We start from the raw sequence: 6,000 nt of genomic DNA, 5'->3' as shown, positions 1-6,000 counted from the left end.
CTCCCTATAAAGGACATTGCAGAAATACTCAACTATAAAGTTACTTCCTAGTATCTTATGAGACATGAGGCAACTTGATTAGCAAGATCCTCATATATTGATAATGAAACGGTGACATTTTAGCTATGAAAAATTAATTCAAAGGTATGTATACTACCTTTCTAAGTCTGGAATATTGGCTAAATAACACATCTGGCTTTATGGATTCAAACTCAGAACAAATACCAAATAGCAATTTTAAAAAAAAGTTAAAAGCCGTGCATCTATACTTTAGTAATGTATTACAATAGCAAGTTATATAAAACAATGTTGTACCCTGAGGCATGAAGCAAGGCATAGGGTACAATGATGTTTACCTGGCCCTTTATAGAATGCTATCACACAATAAACAGAGATATTTTAATTTCTACAAGTTTTGCTCCATCTCTGTGTGCCATATATACATGCTATACATGTAAACATACACATATGCCACATTTATCTAGATAGATAGACAGAAAGATGGGAGTATGTGTCTCCCACAGCAGCACACAAAAACATATTAGATGTGTTTTTTTAAGGCCATACACACCAAATAGGTGGAGAAGGCATCCCAAGACTATACCACAGTGTTGGTGCTTTTTAATCAGGCCAATAGCTTTGAGTGTCAAAAGCTAACTTTCCCATATTTGAATAGGATCTTTGAGTAGTCCTGTATGACTTTGCACTCTCCTATCAAGAGTCTACTTTCATCTTCTCTCTTTCTCTCCTTGACTTCTCAAGCTCTTCACCACCTGGGTCCCATTCTATTCTAAATTGTATTACTGGAAACCTCCTTAGTGATGTAAGGTTTTTTGCTTTTGAGAGCCATTTTTTATGACTTATCAATCCCATGAATTTTCTAGACAATATGGAAGCACCCTGTTCTCTGCCTGCTAAAAAAGCAGCTTGATCCAACAGAAAAAAAAACAAAAAAACCCAAACCAAACCTATGCCATGGTGTGAATTTTTTTAAAACAAAATTCACATTTTTAAAAGGCAGATTTGGTTTTGCTCAGCTCTTAACCAGAAGAGGTGGGACCATATTAATACTTGTATGTTATACAGCAGCTGCAGCCGGGAGGTTGCGGCAAACATGTTGATCCCAGTAACATCAACTGCCAGATCTCAGTAAATATGACTTTTACAGAACAGGCCAGTAAGGAGGAACAAAGATGCAAACATCTTTAAAAAGGCAGATAGAGACTAAACAGGGAAATCTGATGATCATTATCTTCTTAAATGATAAATTAAATATGCTCTTGAGACTGAAGTTTATCCAGAAAATTGCTCTGCTGTTCACTAAAAAAATTGTTAACACTTGTGTACATGCTGGCATTTATACACTATCCTAAACCTTAAAGATATACCAAATTCACTACAGGCCAGGGGTTTTTGCCCAAATTAATGTTTAGAAATCTTAAATTTTTATATTAATTAGGAAACAAGTAGGCTACACAACATTTAATGGTAAGAGTCTGACTGAATATAAAGATTTCTTACATTCTCCTATTGAAAAGTTCTCCATCAACACCGAAGGCAACATCCAGAGGAGGACAGAGTGTCTGCATTTGAAAAGCCAAACAGCACAACGCTCAAATGAAACAGCTGATCACATTGAAATCAACGTTTTCTGGACATGGAAGCTTTGGGTTCACGTTCATGCAGCAAATAACTTCCTGAAAATAAAAATACAGGGGTAATTTGCACTCGCTAACAATTTTATTCACAAGCAAGTATAGAAATCACCCCTAAGTATGCCTCTCAGCTTTCTACATTTAAAAATCGGTACAAAAAGCTCATGTTGCCTGTTACCCCACGGCTTTAGAGGGGCAACACGTTGTGACGTGGGAGTGGACCTTGACAGAGGACAGCAGGCAGCAGCTTGGTGAAACATGGAAAAGCTCTTTATTATCTGACTCCTAAAGGCTTATATACATTTTGTACAGAGGGCCAAGATTGGCCCAAGGAGGTTACAACCTCCTGACTCCATTGGTCAATATGACCATCAGTCAAGTTCTCTCTCAGAGAACAAGAATGCAAAACATAGAGATAAATTCTAAGAATACTTATTGTTTACATGAAGCAGCGTGAGAAGGTGCTGCAAAGACTCAAACACTTGAAGGCAAGAAATTCAGGGACGACATCTCACCCTTTTTGCCTTTAAAAAAAGAAAAAAGGAAAAAAGAAAATGAACTACAGTTCAATTTCTGTTCCCATGGGAGGACCAGTGGTTCCTCCTCTGTTGACCTTCATTTGGTCACGGTTTCTTGCTTTTCACATTGCAGGGTTAGTGAAATTCTGTGGCACCTGTAAGGTGCTCCATGGCATGCAAAGCCTTTGCCAATTGAATTTGCGGGGTTTTACCCTGCGTTCCCCGTTTTTGTTTTTGAAGAACCAGGCCTCTGTGGCACAACAAAAGGTTCTTCAGCAAATGGAACAAACAACATTGCTGACTCCCTTTAAATTGAACAACCCATCTGTGTGCCATGTCGACCACAGAATTTGAATCCGTGACTAAATGAAAAAGTTTCTGGGAAAACTGTGGAAATGCCATGACAGCAGCCCCAATACCAAATGGGCTGCCCATCCTCAGGGGCTTCCAAAACTTGCCCTCAAAATCATCCTTCCAAGCAACACTGGCCTACTTCATCCTCCCAAATCGTCTGTAAAGACAGTGGGCCCTTGCACTAAATTTCTGAGTATTTTTGGGCCGCAAAAAGAAATCCAAAGGATTCTTGCCACTCGCAACAGCTCATGGCTCCAGAGCATTTGGCAGAAAAACACTGCTTGCAAAGCTCCATTCAAATTCCTCCCAAAATACTGAGAGTATGAATTTTACAAAAATCTGCACCCATCAAATTCACAAGCATTGTTGCCTGCATTATCAATCGAGCAATGAGCTCATACAAAAATGATTGATTGCCATTTTTGCGGCTAAAATCGAGCAATAATTAGCTCAAACAAACAAAAAAAATTGATTGTTTGTTTATTTTTTCAAACAATATTTTGCCGCCTTTTGGCAGATGGGGCAAAAATGACCCATTCCAGAACGTGCAAGGAATTGGACATTCATCAGCCAGTGATACCTGCAGGATACAAATGAATCACAGAAAACAATCATTCAGATTCACATTTGAGGATTGGCTTTTTGGAGGTGTTATAAAAACCTCCAGTCCCCAGAGTTCTGTTTCGATGCAGAACACAGGAACATCCCAGGACTGGTTGAAATTTCCAGATGATCCTGGTCCATCAGCTCCCAAACAAGTCACGAAGGGTGATGAATGGATCTTGAAAGACAGTCCATTCCAGCTGCCAGCAAAGGAAAAAATTGCAATGTCCGTTCCAAATTGTTCCAGGACAATCTTTGATCAGAGCAACAGTCCAGTGAAATCCAGGCAGCTCAGTAACTTCAGAGCAACTGCCTTCTCACCACCGACTCTTTGTCCTGTGAACAGAAAACTCAAACACAAATTAAACAATTTTGGTCCCTTCAAGGACACTGACAGGGAGAGGTGGGTATGGGATTGGACTTTCCCCACAAACCTCCATCGGCTGTGGGGACTGGGAAGACTCTTCTGTCCGAGCACGCTTCCTCTTTGCACCCCACTGCCCTTTTGACAGAGGCTGGCCTTTCACATGGCTTGCCTTGCAAACATCTGCCATGTGATTTGGCCGTCCACACCTTCCACAAAGAAACAAGGGAGTGATTTCTCTTTTTTGCACTCTCTTTCTTTGTTTCTTGCTGGCCCTAGCATTAGTCTTGCTGGCCTGAGCATTAGATGAGGCATCATGGGCCTCTGAATCCTGTCCTGTGTGCTTCACAGGGAGAGGGGTGAGAGCTTGTCTCACCGCACCTGCAGAGCTGGGGAATCCATCCCTGCCCTGCAGGGGGCGCTGTGCTGACCCACAGCAAGTGCCCACAGCATCAGCCTCGGTTGGGACATCACCCGAGACTGGGGGAGATCCCGCACCCCGGGACCCCTTGTAGCGGGGAAACACCCGCTTGTGATTGCGCTGTCCCTTTAAAATTGACAGATCGGCTGCAGCTGCCTCCGCCGCGCTGCTCCTGCTCGGCGCGGGGGGAGATCGCAGCACTGGGAGGGGCGTGTCCCGCCTGCCAAGCGCTGCCCCCACGGGCGCGGGGGGAGTGCCCCGATCGGCACGGGGAGAAGCGGGGGGGCCGGGAGGCTGTCCCGGCCCTGCTTTCCCGAGCGGAGCCGCGGCTGTGGCTCCGATGCCGCCCGGCTGCGCCGCGCGGCGCCGGGCCGGCCCGCCCTTTCTCAGGGCTGGCACCGGCCTGTGCGGGGGGGTTTTCTCCCGCCCCGGGTCCGTGCGGGGTGGCCCTGGGCTGGTCCCTTCACTCCTTGGGACCGCCCTGTCCCGCGGGGGCTGGACAGGCTGCACCGGCCGCCCCGGGCCGGCCCCGCCGCTTCTCGGGGCCGCCCCGCCCCTCACAGGCTGGGCAGGGCCCCACCCCCGCTCCGGCGGGGCACTTGGCCTGTCGCCAGATTGCACGGACCTGTGTGCCCCGTGCAAGTCCCCGCCACGGGGGGGAACGGCCGCCCTGCCCGGCGCCCCGGGATGGCGCGATCCCGCGCCGCCCCGCCGCACGGAACATTCCACCGATGCCCCACAGTGCGGACAGTCCACAAAAAACACCCCGCCCCCCCGAACCGAGAGTGCTCCCGGCGCTTCCAAGGCCGGGAAAACATGGGGGGGGAGGGAAGTGGGGGAGGCGATTTTTCGCCTCTGTCGCCGCTTTTTCAGCGGTGGCTCGGGGCTGGGAGGGGGGGCTGATCCCGAGGGGCTCTCAGAAGCCCCGAGTTTTTCCACACTCCAGCGCCGATGAGACGTGGGTGGGAAAGGGTTCTGCTCTGCAGAAGACCCCGTGCCCGCCTCAGCAGCTGTGCTGAGTGCAGGCAGGCTTCCCGCCATGCTGCTGCGTTTCCGAGGAAGCGGAGTCGGCTGTCCTGCCCGTCTCCGTGGAGCCGGGACAGGCGGAACGATTCCACCGTCTTCCCTGGCACCCAGCCTGATGGGGCTGGAGCTGTCCTCAGGGCTGGAAGGCTGTACTTTAGGCAGCACTTTCTCCAGCCTGCTCCAGGTGGCTATCAATTTCAAAAGTTTCACATTGCGATTTGCAAAGAAAACCTGGAGCAGATAGTCGCCCAAAGACTTCCACTCTGCTGTAGAAAAAACTTCTTCAAGGCTGCAAAAAAACCCATGAGTTCTAGCATAATAGAACAATTTCTGGAGAGCATCTCCAGGAAAGGAGACTTCTTGTCTCCGCAGGACCTCAAGGCAAAGGTCCAACATGAGGGTTTCCTCATCTGAGGAGGGTTTAGAGATCATTATCTCTTACCACGATACCTCAGGCAGAGCAGGTACAGTCTCTCACTGGGCAGACAGGTCCACCGACGTGCAGTTCTCTCGCAGTCGGAGGTCACTGGTGTGACCTGTTCTCCCACGTCAGGAATCCGTTCAGACACGGACAGTGTCCAGATGTGCTGTTCAGACACAGAGGGTCAGCAGATGTGACCCAGCTGCAGTCCAGACACGGAGGGGTCACCAGATGCACTGGAGACCCTCTTCCCACACGTCCGGGGTCACCAGATGTGACTCGGCTGCAGTCCAGATACAGAGGGGTCACCAGATGCACTGGAGGCCCTCTTCCCACACGTCCGGGGTCACCAGATGTGACTCGGCTGCAGTCCAGACACGGAGGGGTCACCACTTGTGATGGGAGACCCCTGTTCCCACACGTTCGGGGTCACCAGATGTGACCCCAGCCTTTTAGAGGGGCAACACGTTGTGACGTGGGAGTGGACCTTGACAGAGGACAGCAGGCAGCAGCTTGGTGAAACATGGAAAAGCTCTTTATTATCTGACTCCTAAAGGCTTATATACATTTTGTACAGAGGGCCAAGATTGGCCCAAGGAGGTTACAACCTCCTGACTCCATTGGTCAATATGACCATC

Source organism: Zosterops lateralis (genome assembly GCF_965231275.1).
Source record: "Zosterops lateralis genome assembly, contig: HAP1_HAP1_SCAFFOLD_58, whole genome shotgun sequence".
Lineage (NCBI taxonomy): Eukaryota > Metazoa > Chordata > Aves > Passeriformes > Zosteropidae > Zosterops > Zosterops lateralis.
Note: the sequence above shows the minus strand (reverse complement) of the source record.